This window comes from Clarias gariepinus, chromosome 7, assembly GCF_024256425.1.
Source record: "Clarias gariepinus isolate MV-2021 ecotype Netherlands chromosome 7, CGAR_prim_01v2, whole genome shotgun sequence".
Lineage (NCBI taxonomy): Eukaryota > Metazoa > Chordata > Actinopteri > Siluriformes > Clariidae > Clarias > Clarias gariepinus.
The window spans coordinates 20,927,040-20,942,970 of record NC_071106.1 but is presented as its reverse complement, the minus strand read 5'-3'; the positions used below and the strand labels follow the sequence as shown (position 1 = coordinate 20,942,970).

Genomic DNA, 15,931 nt, shown 5'->3' with positions numbered 1-15,931 from the left:
AACTCCCAGGAACCAACCACTTTAGTGGAAATGACACAAGAAAGTCCCAACATGAACCCTGAAAAATGTGGAAAAATGGAAAAAGCTCACTGCAGTACAGAGTTGAAACTCATGGACTTTGTAAAGATGCTTACAGGCCACAGTAGGAGAGACAGGCTTACTGTGTGTCTACAGACCATGGTGATGTTCACTACATTGAGGAGCATATAAGCCTCAGGTCCGACATGACAAACAGTGTGAGAATTAGATATGTGATTATATTCAGTATAAGTAGCCATGCAGGATATACAGTCAGATCTGTAAATGTTAGAACAACGATAACTTTGGTGTCATTTGAACTCGTTATACCACTACTTTGAATTTTAAATTAAACACAAGATGTGAGTGAACCACCTCCAGCACTTTTTTCTGCTTGATTAGTCATTGAGTAATGCGGGAACAGGTTACACCTGGCCATGCAACTGCCTGTCAACCATTTGTTCCATTACATTATTTATAAGGCCCAAAATGTGTGTGTGTGTGTGAATGTGTGTGGATGAAAATGCCTGTCATTCCTGAATGTTTAATGCCACAATTTTTGTCAAATCCCCCGGAATTAAAGTTCTGTATAAATCTTCAGTGTTTCATTTCAAATTTAATAGGGAAGTATGCAGAGCCAAAAATTCCAGAAATGTACATTTGTTTCAAAAAGTGATTTATGTGCAAGTTCACTTTTATGAAACTCTGCAAAGTCAGTGCAATACAATAACTGTAGCTTGAGCATGAGCTCAAGTTTTACCTGGCTTAAGGTCACTGTAGTGTTCAGGACTAAATTTAGAACCCAAACCAAAAGGAGGATGGAGGGAACTTCAGTATGCATTTTAGTGGAGCCAAGCCAAATCTGACTTAGTTAGACTTTCCTAACCACACATAAACAGGGCTACTGATAAGCTAGAGAACAGGGCATGTAAATGCTCTGAGTAAATGCTCTGAGGAGATGCAGAGAGAATCCAACAACAGTGCCATCACTGAGCAACAACACGAGAACAATATTAGCTAACCCACAAACAGCATGGTGAGTAAAGATAGCAATCAATAACTCTCATTGTATTACAAAATCTATTATGCAGATGGCTAGCAGCGTATTGATATGGTCACTAAGGTAAAATAAAGGTAAAAAGTAAAAAAAAAAGAAGATGTATTTGATTTATGTGTATTTATTGAATATACTGTATCCAGTCCTATGTGTACACACAGACCAGAAGAAGTCTAGGAGGTTCTGAGTTAGAGGGGATTCAGCAAAAACAGATTGACTATACTGTATATTAAAGGCAAGCATGCAATGATGTGCCATAATAAAAATAGAGCTTTTTATGAGTAGGACGATGCGATCTGAGATGTGTTACCTGAGGAGATCTGAGGAACATGTGTTACCTTGGCGAAATAAACTTTTTGTGCTTTTTTTTTGTCTATAGTGCTAATTTCCTGTCTAGACTCAAAAGGGTTACCAACTTAGGGATAGGCAGACTGATACTAAGATCCTAACTATGATACAATAATCCTAAGGAATATCAAACATCAATACTGATTTTATTTTTCTTAAGAAAGAGGAAATGAGAAAGAGAGAGAGGGGGAATATGATCGAACCTATCCTACACATAGACCAGTGGCAAATTCGATTTATAAATAATAAATAAATTTATAAAGTCATGATTATTATGCATATTTGTAACTACTGAAACTGTACACCAAATTTTCCTGCATTCCTTAAGGTCATAGTAAGGTTTATTTCACTTTAATTTGGTCACATAATCATTAATTGTGTATTTAATGTAATTTCCTCCACTGAACACTGCAATACAGCACTTTAAGCAACGAAACACTGAAAATGTTAGCAATGTGGACATTAGACTACTTTGTAAAAGGATTTTTATTGTTTACAGCACATTACTGGAAAATCACTTAAAAATCCAGCATCCGGCTGAGTTTCCTGCGGCATTTTGTTCCAGCACAGCTGATAATATTATTACTCCCATCCTCTCATTAATCATGAAAAGGTATCGAAAAAAAAATATTTTTACTTTTATTTTTATTTTATCTGAGGTTGTGGTGCGGGGGGGAGACTTGAACATTTGGGAAAAAAATCCCATATAGCTTTAGTATAGTTTAAATAAATACAGATCAGAATTTTATCAAAATATGGAAAATGCCATTTACAGAGTCAGCCCAAAACAATTATACACACTCTAGGAAAAGAAAAATAGTATGATGTATATTATATTGATATAATATTAATAATATTATCATCTAAAACATATAGCAAAAAATTTAGGATGCACATACGTATTAAGTTTTGAGTTAATATCATACACAATAAAATGACTTAGGTTCAAGGTCAGAGGCAATTCTGTAATTATGTCTGAGTTTTAAATATTATGTAAAATTACTGCATTACTTGTTATCACAAGTTAACTTAAATCTGGACATGGCCCATTGTAAATGTATTGTAGTATTTACGGTGTTAATGTTTGGCTCTAAGTAGTTATAAACTGCAACTGATCTGCAGTGCGTACTGTAGGATTACACAATGTAGAGAGACAGATTCTTCCGTCATCCCTGGAGGATTCCATATCAGATCCCTAAAGAACAGTCTCTAATTTCCCTCTCATTTATAACCTGACCCGTGCTTAAATTGCTCCTCAAGCCCTAGGGGAGCCGGTCCTTGACCTCTCAGCCTGGCTAATCTCTCCCCCAGTCTGAATTCCTCTGATCCCTTCGAACAATTAAAAGAGGGTGGGGATGCATATTAGCCATCATCCATTGAGTGAGTTCCCAGCAGTAGGGCAGGAAGTCCGATTGATGGCATCTCGTCTGAGGAAAGGTGTGTGCAAGTGTGTGGTAGCAGTGAGTAAACATGAAAATGAAAGGATGTTTAGCTGTACATGCCGAAGTATATGTGGTCTTTGAATATATTTAAGTATATTTGAAGTTCTAAGACCGATGTCCTTTGTTACACTGCATTTGAAGAGAATTGGCACAATTAGTGCAAGAAAGTACAAATATGTCTTCAGAAGTGGCCACTCATCCCCGGGCCTGCAGCCAGAACACCCAGTGTAGCACGAACCAGACTGAAAGCAGGGAACGAACCCAATCCAGGGCCTGTAATTAAAGCCCCACAAAAGGACCACTCAGTCAGGCTTGCTTTAACCCTCCTATTGAAAGAGGTGAAGGACTGTTGATTGTCAGCAAGCTCTGGGGGGATGAACAAGACAGGGTAGCGGGAGTGCAGGAGTGAAGAGAAAGAAGAAAGCATGTGAGGGAGTGCAGGAGAAAAGCTTGCATTGGTGATGCACGAGCATAGAACTAGCACAGGCCTTCGATGAGATCATGCACATTGTTTCTTTAGGCTTTATCCTGACCCCCTTTATCCATATTCATTCTGTATGTGTGGGAGCACGCAGAGAAAGATAAAGAGATTCAGAAAGGGAAAACCTCAAACTAAAGAAGTTTCCTCGCCATGTACTTCAGGTCAGAGTTTACACGTCTTCATTCTTGTATGAGCAGACAAAAGGAGTGCTTAGTACATTTCTCGGAGAGCTCAGAAAACCAGTTGGGAAATCCTTCTTTTCAGCACATGACCCTTTTCTGCCTGAGAATGGCCTTCAACAACATAGCCCAGCCCGACCACACAACAGTAAACAAGGAAGGCAGCACAAAGAGACTACTGCTTGGTTTATTTCCATGTACTGGTTTCCTGGTGGCGACACACTACATTTCCTGCCCGGCCCCCCTAAACTACAGAGCCTTATTAAGCTTGGTGTTTATCAGTTCTCAAAGTCACTCCTCGGGCCATGTAAGGAAAGAAGCTGCCGGACGGTATTTTAACTTTAAGGATTATTTTTCTATCATATAATGCATCCTGGGGTTTGGGATTTGGAGAAGATCAACTCTCAAAGGGTTAGTTTACTCCCTTTCGTTTCTGCCTCAGTTCTATGGAACTTAATATAAAGTTAAAGAGACACCAATGACATCTAGTGCAAGTCTAAATGACACACCCTCATCCTTTACCGAAACCAAATTAAACAATAATCCAAATCCAAACAGTTAGTTTAAAATTTGTTTACAAAGACAGAAATCAGCAGCTGTCACCACAGCTATGGATTCTGGGAATGATCTGTTTGGCTTTTTATAGCACAATACAAAAGCTATAAACAGTTTAAATTCCTCATGAGACAGATTTTAGAATCAGCTCTTGAATGTACTTTACACTTTATTAATATTCTATTAGACTGTTTAGTAAGTGTGTGGAATGGGGATTAAAATGTAAACATTTGCTAGTAACCCTTAATGATATATCTATTACATATTTCTTATGCATCTTTCACCTAGGACACTAAATGTTATATGCATGTAAGACTTATTATCGCTTCCAGATCAATTTTAAGTCTCTGTGGGACAGTGTATAAAATATTAATAAGAAAAATAACAGAATAAATAACAGAAATATTGGTAATCCAATATCGCCATCCAGTGGACATTTGTGATTTTGTGTTTGTGTGTGTGTGTATGTGTGTGTGTGTGTGTAGTTTTGTGTTGCTAAGTTGTAGAAGGTGGCCTGAATACACAACTGTGATGCATCAGTATTGTTATGGCCCTTATGTGTTTATGGAACTCCTGGAAGACTGGCAACACCTGTCAGCAGAGATGTGAGTGTGAATGTCTTCATTCTCACAATAATGTTTAATGAGAAGAAACACAACCATACTTTGCAGTGAGATCCATAAAATCTCTCTTAAAGTGCCACGGACTACTACATGACCTTTCGATATAAACACACTAAAATCTGATTTCCAAGCACACTCAGTTTATCTGACATGTGACAAACATTTCCACAGTGCTGGTCAGGGTCATGGTGTATCCGGAGTCCATCCCAAGATTATAGGGTGGAAACACATTCTGGCGACACCACTAATGCAAAACACATATTCGATATTCGTTTATATTAAAATAGTCAGTGCTTTTTTAGGTCCCTCTGAGGAATACCCCAGTACACACACTCAAGGAGCAGAATGAGCACTAGTCAGACATATTTGTTGTTATTTAACTGTCCAAGTCTGGGTTAAAAAGTGTAAGAAACATTAGATAAAATGCTGACATGGCATCTGAGAGATAAACAGTGAAAAGTTGTATAATATTAAACTAAGAATGTCTGTACGCGTGTTAATGTTCTCGGGTCATCACGTGTCGCTGTTAAAAAATTAAAAATAAAAATAAATAAATAACAGCCATGCATGATACATGGAAATACCAGCTGCATGCCGCCTACAGCGAAGTCAGTTTTAATCTGAGTTAGGCAGAAGACTCAAACATCTATCACACATAAGACTGACAACCTGCATACACGTGTACATTATTCACAGCTCTCCAAAAAATGCCAGTGACATTCAGGGCAAATATTTACAAACAGGGTTATATCTATGGTTTAATTCTCCACCCATAATGCCCTTTTTGCAGGAAATGTCAAGTCCACAGACAGTTAGGTTCAGGTCAGAAAAGGGAAAGTCAGAGCACACATTTCCTGTCATTGTGCTGTGTGGGTATCACTCAGTGTTACCCTTAATGCTTCCAGCTCGGCACAATTCAGTGTTTCCATAAGACGCAAGCATGCATGAGACAACAATGAATGAAACATGAACACAAACATGGTAAATCAGTTGCATGGGGTGATATGTTAACCTGCTGAGAATTTGGTCTATGAAGTCACTAAGCCAGGAACCTGCAGACATGTCTACATACCATATATAAAACATATACTATTTCTACACATTATTAATTTAATATTTTGTAATTGAAACTACATTTGATTTCATGTTTACACAAAATTAGCTAAATAAGAAAACAATGGATTCAGAACAATAACTAGTAGGAACAGAAACTGTTTAGACCATAGGAACAGTTTTCATGAAGCAACTTTGTGCCATTTGTTATATGGTCAAAAGTATAAAAAAGACTCCCATTCAACATACCCATATGTGCTTGTTGCCCTGTTGCCACTGTAACAGCCTCACCTCTAAACATACTGATGTTGGATGAGAAAGCCTGGGATTTCTTCAGAATTTAAATTCACACCAAAGTTGAGGTTAAGGCTCTGTGCAGGCTTCTCAAGTTCTTCGACACCATCCTTGATAAACCATGTTTCTCCTAAGCTTACTTTCTTTATAAGGGCTTTGTCATGCTGGAATACGTTTGAGTCCCAATTAGTTTCAGTGAAGGAAATTTCTACAGCATGAATCCTATACATCCTTTCAACTTCCAACACTTCCAGGAGGATGTACAACGAAGTGGAGGATCACACTAAACACACATATAATAATTAGGAACTTTATAAAACTTAGAAATGTTCTGTCTTTCCAAAGGAGCAATCTGTAATTGTATTTTTTTTCTAAGGAATTATTGGAAATCTGTGCCGGTTTCTGTTTACATTTTTCTTGCCTGGAAATCTGCTCCGCCCTGAGCTGCTCAGCATTGCAGTATTTCTCTGAAAGGCAGCTCCCAGGGCCTTAACTCATGGCATATTGCATAATACATATTATTCTTCATAGTGTGCATTAATTATTTGGTATACTACTTAATAATATTCCTGCTTGTCATTCAAATTTTTTCATTGTTATTTCCAATACTCTGACCAATTTTAAAAGAAACAATACGTATGTTTATTACATTCTTAAAATGCAGTCTGGATTTAGGTAGACCTATAATATTTAGAAAATGTGGTAATTGCACAATCATTACAAACTATAATCAAGTCATACCAGTTCCCATTTCTATATTTGCTATGAAACAAGTCATCATACTTTTTAACTAGGTCTACCTTATTAACTGGGCAAGTTTAAGTAGACTGGTGGTTCTCCCCCCTGGTCCTGCACGTTTTAGTATTTTTTCCTGTTTTATCACACCCACTTTATTTCACCAAAGGCTGATAATGGACCACCAAAGGCTGAATAGTTAAATTAGGACTGCTGGGAGCTGATAAAACACTCAGGGCAGGGTGTCCTCCAAAATCAGAATTGAAACTCTTGAAAGAGGGTTAAATAACTACTGTACTGTAGATATGATGATGATGGGGATAGTGATCACTGAACACTCCTTCACTGAAACTCACAATTGACTATTGTTATTTTCACTGACTAGGCAGAGATGCCATTTTTACTCAGGAAGTACAGCCAGTTATGCTCATGTGAACACTTTTTTTTTTAGAAAATGAACCAACCTTATTGCAATATCCCACAAAAAAAGTTCTGATGCATTCTGAGGAATTCTGCAAGAGTATCATCCAGGGATTTTTTTTTTCACTCACTGGTGCTATACATTTTGTTTACATGGTGCATGTCACAAACAGCAGAGCAAAAAAAAACTCTTTTAAGAGAACTGTTATATGGTCCATCTCCAGTTATAATGCACAAAACAACAATCTCCCTGCAGCACTACCACCATCCTTCTGATTTTGGCCATCTGGAAGTTTATCAAACAGGAAGAGGAGCCTGATAATCTGGTTCACCACCTTTTTCACCCAGAACATCTGTAACACTAAATCTTTTCCTCTCTGCCTTTTTGAAAACTGAACGTTCCATCTCTCATCCCACACACAATGAAGGCAGACCTGCCAAAATCCCCTCTAAATACGTGTGTGTGTGTGTGTGTGTGTGTGTGTCTGACTGTATGGAAGACGTGCCATAGAAGAGTGAATAACAGATAAAGTGACAGAAAAGGAAAAGAGAAAACAAACAGGAAGGGGGGAACAGGACAGCGTGAGAAAGACAAACCGATGAAAAGCAGAGAAGCAGTTAGACTTTTTCAGGGTCAGTGAGCTGAGAAGAATCAGCTGCATAGAAATTGTGATGTCTAAGCTTTTCACTATCACAGAAAGAGTAAATCATTGGCTTTGGTTAACTACGCAGAGGACAAATAGAGGTCAGTTCTGTTCTTCATTTTCTGACCTAGGTGCTGTGTGTTTATAGGTTTCAACACCATGAAACCAAAGACGCGTATAGCTAACACTGCTATAGGTAAGAGCAGTTTCTGGGTCAAAAGAACAAAATAGCTGTGATTTCTTTATGTGCCTGTTTGAGACAGCAAGAGAAATAAAGGTGACATGACATATCACAGGACAAGGTAAGTCCCATTTGCTAAATACGTCCCATCTGGTGTGTTTGAATGGTGCACAGGACCTACATCTGCTTTCTTTCACAGAACATATTCCCCTTATCAGCGAACACACAGTAGTTTCATAAGCCATAGCCAGCAACATGTTTCATAAAAACAATCACAGTTGACTTAACATTATTTTTTAACCAATTTCTTACCCTGGACCAAGTTCCTTGTTGGTGTATAACGTTATTTCACACAGCATGGGTGAACAATCAGACTGAGTGGCTGGGAAGGTAAATAACTGAATGAATAAATACCACTGAAACAGCACGTGAGTGCACACAGTAATGTTTACTTTACGCATTCTTTGCCCCTGGTCTTCTCTTATCTATTTAGCTTCTGTTCAGGAGGCGGTGCCCTAGTACTACACACACCTATACACATACCTAAGCCACATGCATGACAGTTACATTTCCTTCAGGAGAAGGGAACTGAAATAGAATCATTAAAAACAACACCATGCAGCATCTATTTTCTGAACTATGCATATTGAATATGGATTGCATTGTTTATCTATCAGATGTTTCTAATGTTTCAGTAGTAAACCAAGCATGATAGGGGTTACCCTCTTAAAATATATTGCATGATCAGGAATAAAGCACCAATATTTAATGCCAATATCTTACACATTGTATAAGATATAATTCCATAATCTGTATTGGCTCCCATCTTTACCTACAAGATGGAACTGATAATTCCTATGAATAAGGTTTTTAAACAAAGCATTTTGAATACTGTCATTTAGTTTCTGTAATTTAAGTATTGTGTCACAGTCTCCGCATTTTTGTAGAAATCACAAATTTGTTCATGTTTATGTTCATTAACATCAGAGGTGACGATTGCTCAGTGGTTAAAGGGATAGTTCAGGTTTTTTTCTGTCTTAAATCAAAAGTGCAAGGTGGTACAAGTTACAATCCGACTTGGTGGTTATAAATTTTGCTGCTCTGTGCACTGAATGCTTGTTGAACTAAATTGAGTTGGTACCTTTCAGAGTTACACTGTATGTAGTACAAATTTATTTTAACTTATGTCTTGCCCAAAAATGTCCAGCTGTAAGGCCAGTTCAGATGAATTCTAAATTTGGTCGTACAACTAGTTCCAGAGAAAGAAAAAAGTTTAGTTTGAAAGATCTGACCTGATCTGACAAGATTTAGGTTTGGTATCTGCAAGATACTAGGGCTGTGCAAAAATATCGATACATCAAACTATCGTGATAATTTTTTTTACGATAGTGTATCGATAGTCAAACCTCAAGTATCGATACAAGTTGTGCCAAAAAAACTCCTCCTCCGCTCCAATAGATGTCGCTAACTCGCTATCAACAAAACACTAAGCAGTATGGTATCAGAACAAGTAAGTAAGCAAGACATGAGTGAGCATGGCGGAAAATATAAAAACGCCTCCAGCTTTTAGGGCTGACGTGTGGCTGCACTTCGGTTTCAATACGATACCAGGGAGTACACATAATAATACAAACTATTGCAATATATCACAATATGTATTGTATCGCAATATATCGTGATTTATCGTATCGTGACCCGTGTATCGTGATACGTATCGTATCGTGAGGCCCCTGCCAATACACAGCCCTACAAGATACCAACTTGATTTAGGTCAGTGGGACTGCAGAAGCTTCATATGAGTTTCATCTGAACTTTGGAATGCAACGATAGTTGTGGAATTTGGCTCAGGGTACTTACATTGTACTCGTGTTCCAGGTGAGAAACTTCACAGTCGGTGTGCAGAGCAGTAAAACCTATAACGACCGAGACCTGTTCTAGCATACTTATATGCACCTCAGTTTTGTTTTAAGACAGACTTGAGAAAAACCTAAACTATCACTTTTAGGCTCTGAGCTACCAATTAAACAGCTGTGAGCCTGCAAAACCACTAAACTGCCAATGTTTTACCCTTGAGCAATGCTCTTACACCTCCCTGCATCCAGGATATGAAATCAAATCTAAGCTTGCTCTCTGACTTCAATTTCCTAACATGTAGGAGATGCAAAGAAAATCTTTTCAGTGTATGTAACAATTCTTTAGCATCTACAGTATGAACTTTAACCTATTAATAATCCAACTAAGAATCCCAAATGGGATAGAAAAAAACACATAATTTTATACCAAACTACTGTAGTTAAACAGTAAACTAAATGAGGCCAAGCCAAATAATGTTTCTATTCTGTCAAGCAGGGAGTATAAGTGGTTTAAAATTCTGTTAAGAATAATAATGTAAACTCTTGAATTTTATTATTTTTACAATCAGGACACATGCTGAACACGATATGTGCAAAGAACAATCCTACTAGACAATTTAAAACTAGACAATTTAAAACTACACATTTTAAATGATAAAGTTCAAGTTTGGCTTGATGGGTATTTGAATTGGTTTCCAAATAATATTTAGAAGTTAAATAATTTAGAACAGAAATTAATTTTGCTCAATGATTGTGATTTTGCATCAAGCCTGAATTGTGTTTGAGCATAATCAATAACCAATTAAAAAAACACACAATCCAAATGATAGATAACTAGTTAACATTTAGCCACTGAAAACATTAGTTACACTCTGACAGGCCACATACACATCTTTTTATCATTGTACAATTGACAATAAAAATCTCTCCACTCATGATTATACAGTTCATTGTATTCAAAATCTATAAACAAAATGGATTAATTTTATTGACAAAAATGTTTGTGTAAAAATGGTATAGAGTGATGCAAAGCATTTGCTCTGGGCCACACACACACATGTGGTTTAAAATGCTCAACAATCAATATTACTACTGAATAGTTCAAACAATGATGTATTATAGTTTATATACTATAACATATGTATCCTACAGTTCCTACAAAACGAATGGTAATTAGCCTCATGTCAGGGGACTTTTAAGCATAGTGATATATCTTATCATGCGTCCACTGGGATTAAGTATTTTAAACACATTCTTGGTGAAAAATATCACACAGAGATTTGTAGGAAGACTATACTGACCTGTGGAATGTTACTGCTGTACAAGTTGCCCCACATTTGGGCCCCCAATACTATCGGGCTCACAGACCTTTGCATACCCTGCACTGCATAACCATAAAGCCCATCACTGATAGCCAGTAGCTACTTTTCCATATAGTCCTCAGCATGCATTAGCCTAATATATCATGTTTGCCGTGGGTTCCTTCTGTTTTAGCTAGTAAGCAGTTAGAAAAAACAGACAATGTGGTCCCACAGTGGTTATGCATCTTCCAAATTGAGAAACCTTCCAAACTCCAAAAGAGGGACCTTCAAAACAAATCATCATCCAGAAAGAAGTTTTCAAACTGAAAGGCCTCACCCTTTTCTTTTATGATACACTAGTTTAAAATGTAGAACATGCATCTGATTTTATCAAATCTACTTACCCTCCAGCACCTCAGGGTTAAAAGGTTCAACTGGGGGAGCTATAAATGGTGTTGGCCATTTTAAATACTCAGACAGCTACTCACACACAGTCAATGACCTCTGACCTAAAACATTAGATAAAATAACTGATGTGTCTGTATTCACCAGCCAATATGTTAGCACTGAAAACAGAAATATAATTTTAAACTTCAAAATCATGGTGTGTGGTGGATCTCTAATCCTTTGTATACCAAACAAAACTAATGGAACTGCAATGACTTGTATCGCAGCTGAGAGGAGCAAGGCAATAACACTCTTCCAAACAACACACAGAAAATACTGGAGTACCAGTAAAATGATTAGAGAGATAACAGATCCTGCTGTGGCATGACCAAGGCTACAAGCAATAGATGTTTCATTGATGATGTAAAAGGTTACATTTGCCATCACCTAAAAAATTCCTATTCTTTCTGCATCTGATTTTGTGCCTGGACATGCATTATGATTTTGATTCTCTTTACCTAATGAACTAAGAATTGGTTGAATATGATCAGGTTCCATATAATGACAAGTCATAATCCTTTTAAACTATACATTCCTTATAATTGTTTTAAACAATGTGTACTTTAAAAAAAACATTTCCAAAGTAATGAAGATTCCTGATCTTGTATTAATTTCATACTTGTGACTCATTTTGCATGGTGCTTGCAAAGGTTATACTATGCACACTACATGCCCAGTACTGAATGATCACCTAGAGCATTTACATATTGTACACTTAGGTAAACTTTATACTACATTAAAACTCATTTTCTTACCTTTATGTAATGGTGGTGAAAAACTAATCTAGGAGATGCATGAAACCATTTTTTCCAGGATAACACCACACTCCATAATTACAACAGCAACTTCATCTGCAGAAATTTTCTTCACAGCTGGAAGCTGTCCCTTGTTGACAGAGGTATCACACATGCTAAGGCAGATTCAGCCCTAGGACGTAAGTGTAATCTCAGGAATTTTCACCCCAGGATCGTACCCTGCACCCGTGTGGGACTTTACGCTCTATAGTAGAGCCTGGCCTGTAAGCATTATCACAGGGGTCAACAATAGCACCTGGTTTTGCCCCATGCACTTGTGGCTGTATCTCAGGAATTCTCAAAACCTCTGGATCCTGCCTTACTGCTCTCACGGTAGTAGTCTTTTTTCTACTTCACTGTTATCATCTTACTGGTTATTTTACTCCATCTACATCTTATGTATCAATATCACATGATCTTTACAAAATTTTAAACTTTTGATTTACTAGGATCAACTTACTAGGTTATACCTTTTCCAACTGGAAGAGGACGCACCCATAGGCCCAGAACGACTAATGCAGAAATGTGTTTTTCTGTTTACCTTATCTGTGATAGCCGGTAGTTAGTTGGCCTGCTGGTTGGTGTCCGTTCCCAGTCCTGTCCAGGCCCCAACGTTTGTCACAATATTACAAAAAGTATAATAGAGCTTGGGTGTTAGGTGATTCTGAACACTCACCTGGGACACTTTGGGAACAAGTTGGGGTACAACCTGGACACGGTGCCAATCCATCACATGGCACATACACACCATGGAGAACATGCAAACTCCACACGCACAGGCCCAATGAGGGATTCAAACCCTTGACCCTGAAGGTGCTAAACACTACATCACAAATAATCGGAGCAAATTACCATCCTAGCTTTAAGCCCACATGCCAGACTTGTGGTATTCCAGTTAACATATCACACACATAGGCACAAAAGTACATATACATTGATCCATTTTCCATATTGTTTATCCTGTGTAGGGTCACAGGGGCCTGGAGCCTATCCAAGCAGACTTAGGGAACAAGTCAGGGGAACACCCTGCATTAGATACCAAGCCATCACAAGGCCCAAGCACATACTCTCATACATCCAATCATACTGTACAATGCAAACAAGACATTGAAACACAGCACAATTTGATGGCTTTGGACTGTGGCAAGAAGCCTGAGTACCTGGAAACCCACCAAGCACAAGGGTAACATGCAAGGATGGACACCAGAGGAGAGATTTAAACCTCAAAACTAGAGGTGCAAGGCTACAATGCTAACAACAAATCCATTACCTTGCAAAAACAACCAAAGTCTATCATGTAATAGCTTTCCTGATGTAATACACCAATTCAGTGTTCAAGACTAGAACGAGCACTGTTACTACATAGGTTTGAACGCTAATTTACTGTTGTAGATGTACAGTAGATGTAATTATTATACACTGAAAGAGATCATTAATTAAGCATTGCTAATTAATGCAAGACTGTAAGTGGTTAATACATCTATCCATCAATCTAGGAACCTTTGTAGTCTGACTAGGTACCATGGAGGTCACTGGTGACCACTGGTGACTATTGTTTTTATACCCATGTTGATGATCAACATTTACATGCAAATTCACACACTATGGGTAATTGGGAATGCCAGTTAGCCTAATCCGCATGTGTTTGGACTGTGGAAGGAATCTGAAGCACCCGGAGAAAACTCACCATGCATGGGGATAACATGCAAACCGTGCCACCTACATCCCTAGAGCTAGAGTTAAAATATATCTATACAGAGAAGTGGTGAAAGAACACTGTAGATGATTCTGTAAAGGGGATTTTTTTGCTGTACAGAGTGTTGCAACCTCACACCTTTTCAGAGTGGCAAGACAGAGAGATATTATTATTATTATTATTATTATTATTATTTTTATGTACATATATGTATATAAGCCTTTTTCCTGTCCTATTTTTTTTAATAATGTTCACAAGTATCACTTTATCTTTGACTAAATGTCTGTATTCTTTTATTTTATATACATTTATTTATTGTTACTCTTTTTACACTTTTGTTTTTTGTTGTTTTTTTTTACTTTCAACTCCTGATATTTTCTTGTGCCTTATCTCTAAGCTTTGGCAACTATGAATGTAAATATTTGTCATGACTATAAAGCACCTTTGAATCTTGAATCTTTGAACTTTTAAAGAGAGAGAGAGAGAGAGAGATGTTAAACTGATGGACAGGAGACAGTATCCTCCTTCATCTAACGGGAAGATCTCAGCCTGGCTCAGAATCCTCCCAGCTCGAGTAGGAACACACACACACACACACACACACACTCCTGACATACAGGCAGGCTGTAAGCTTTAACAACTTAAAAAAAAAAAAAAAAAACTAACTATTTTCCTAGGGGAAGAATAAACACAAGCAAGTGAGACTATTTTCCCTCTAAAACAGAAGAACATGTGGGTTTTTTTTCTTTCAATTTTCAGATTATATCTCTCTATATAAAATCCTACCTTATTAATGAATCGAGTCCTCTCCAGAAGGTTCTAGATGTTCAGGTTGTGAAACGGGTCCAAAGTGCGTTAGTAAGTAAGCGACAGAAATGTCAGAGGGAACCTGGTCGGTGCTGTCATGCCTAGAACATGAAGCCAGAGTGTGTGTGTGTGTGTGTGTGTGCTGTTCCGCCTCTTTACTCCTCTTCACTTCTCCTTTCTGTCCTCCCTGTACACGGCAGAGGCGGGAGGTTCCGCTAAATAACCACCGCGTAATGAAACACCAACACTGGGCACTAATCAAGCTCTTCCTGAGGAGATCCAGACCCGGACTAACCCTATTATCTGTCTGCGCTTAGTGTACCTCCCTGTGGGGCTTCTTAACGTCGATTTAATATTAATAAGAGCAGTATTTAACCTTCAGTGATTTAATGCTTCTTACAGAGTTACGTTTTTTTTTTTTTTTAAACTGATTATTGTATATAATGTAATGTAGAATATTGTATGTAATGTCCTCTTTAAACACTAAAACTGTGTTTTTAAAAAAAAGATAATTTGGTAATAATTAAACTGAATTGTAAATGTGTGGGTGGCTTAGCGGTTAGCATTGTCGCCTCACACCTCCAGGAAGTTTGCATGTTCTCCCTGTGGTTTCCTCCAGGTACTCCTGTTTCCTCCCACAGTCTAAAGACATGCAGATTAGGCTAACTGGTGTTCCTTGCCCATAATGTGTAAGTGTGTGTGTCCTGTGATGGATTGGCACCCCGTCCAGGGTGTACCCCGCCTTGTGTCCTACAGTAGGTCTCCAGAGATAGGCTCCAGGCCCCCCGCCACCCTGTATGCAGGATAAAGCGGTATAGATGATGAGTGAGAATGAGTGACTGTAAACGATGTGTTCATGATTAGCTCACAATAATGTTGCTACACAAATGTCACTTCTGAGGATGTTTTTTATGCATAGTCTAATATTGGTGACAAGGTGAGGCTTGCACCTCCAGCATCCAGGTATGATTCCCGCTAGGGGTCTGTGTATGGAGTGTCATGT

At 38.0% G+C, this 15,931-nt stretch overlaps 1 protein-coding gene across 1 annotated transcript in view; it reads right to left on the bottom strand.

Moving 5' to 3' along the window:
* Positions 1 to 15,056, bottom strand: part of ripor1 (RHO family interacting cell polarization regulator 1) — an 81,210-nt gene extending 66,154 nt beyond the window's left edge. Inside the window, exon 1 of the mRNA XM_053501189.1 lies at positions 14,908 to 15,056. The gene's annotated coding sequence lies outside the window, so the exon portion shown is untranslated. The remainder of the gene's footprint in view (positions 1 to 14,907) is intronic.
* Between the last annotated feature and the right edge of the window lie 875 nt (positions 15,057 to 15,931).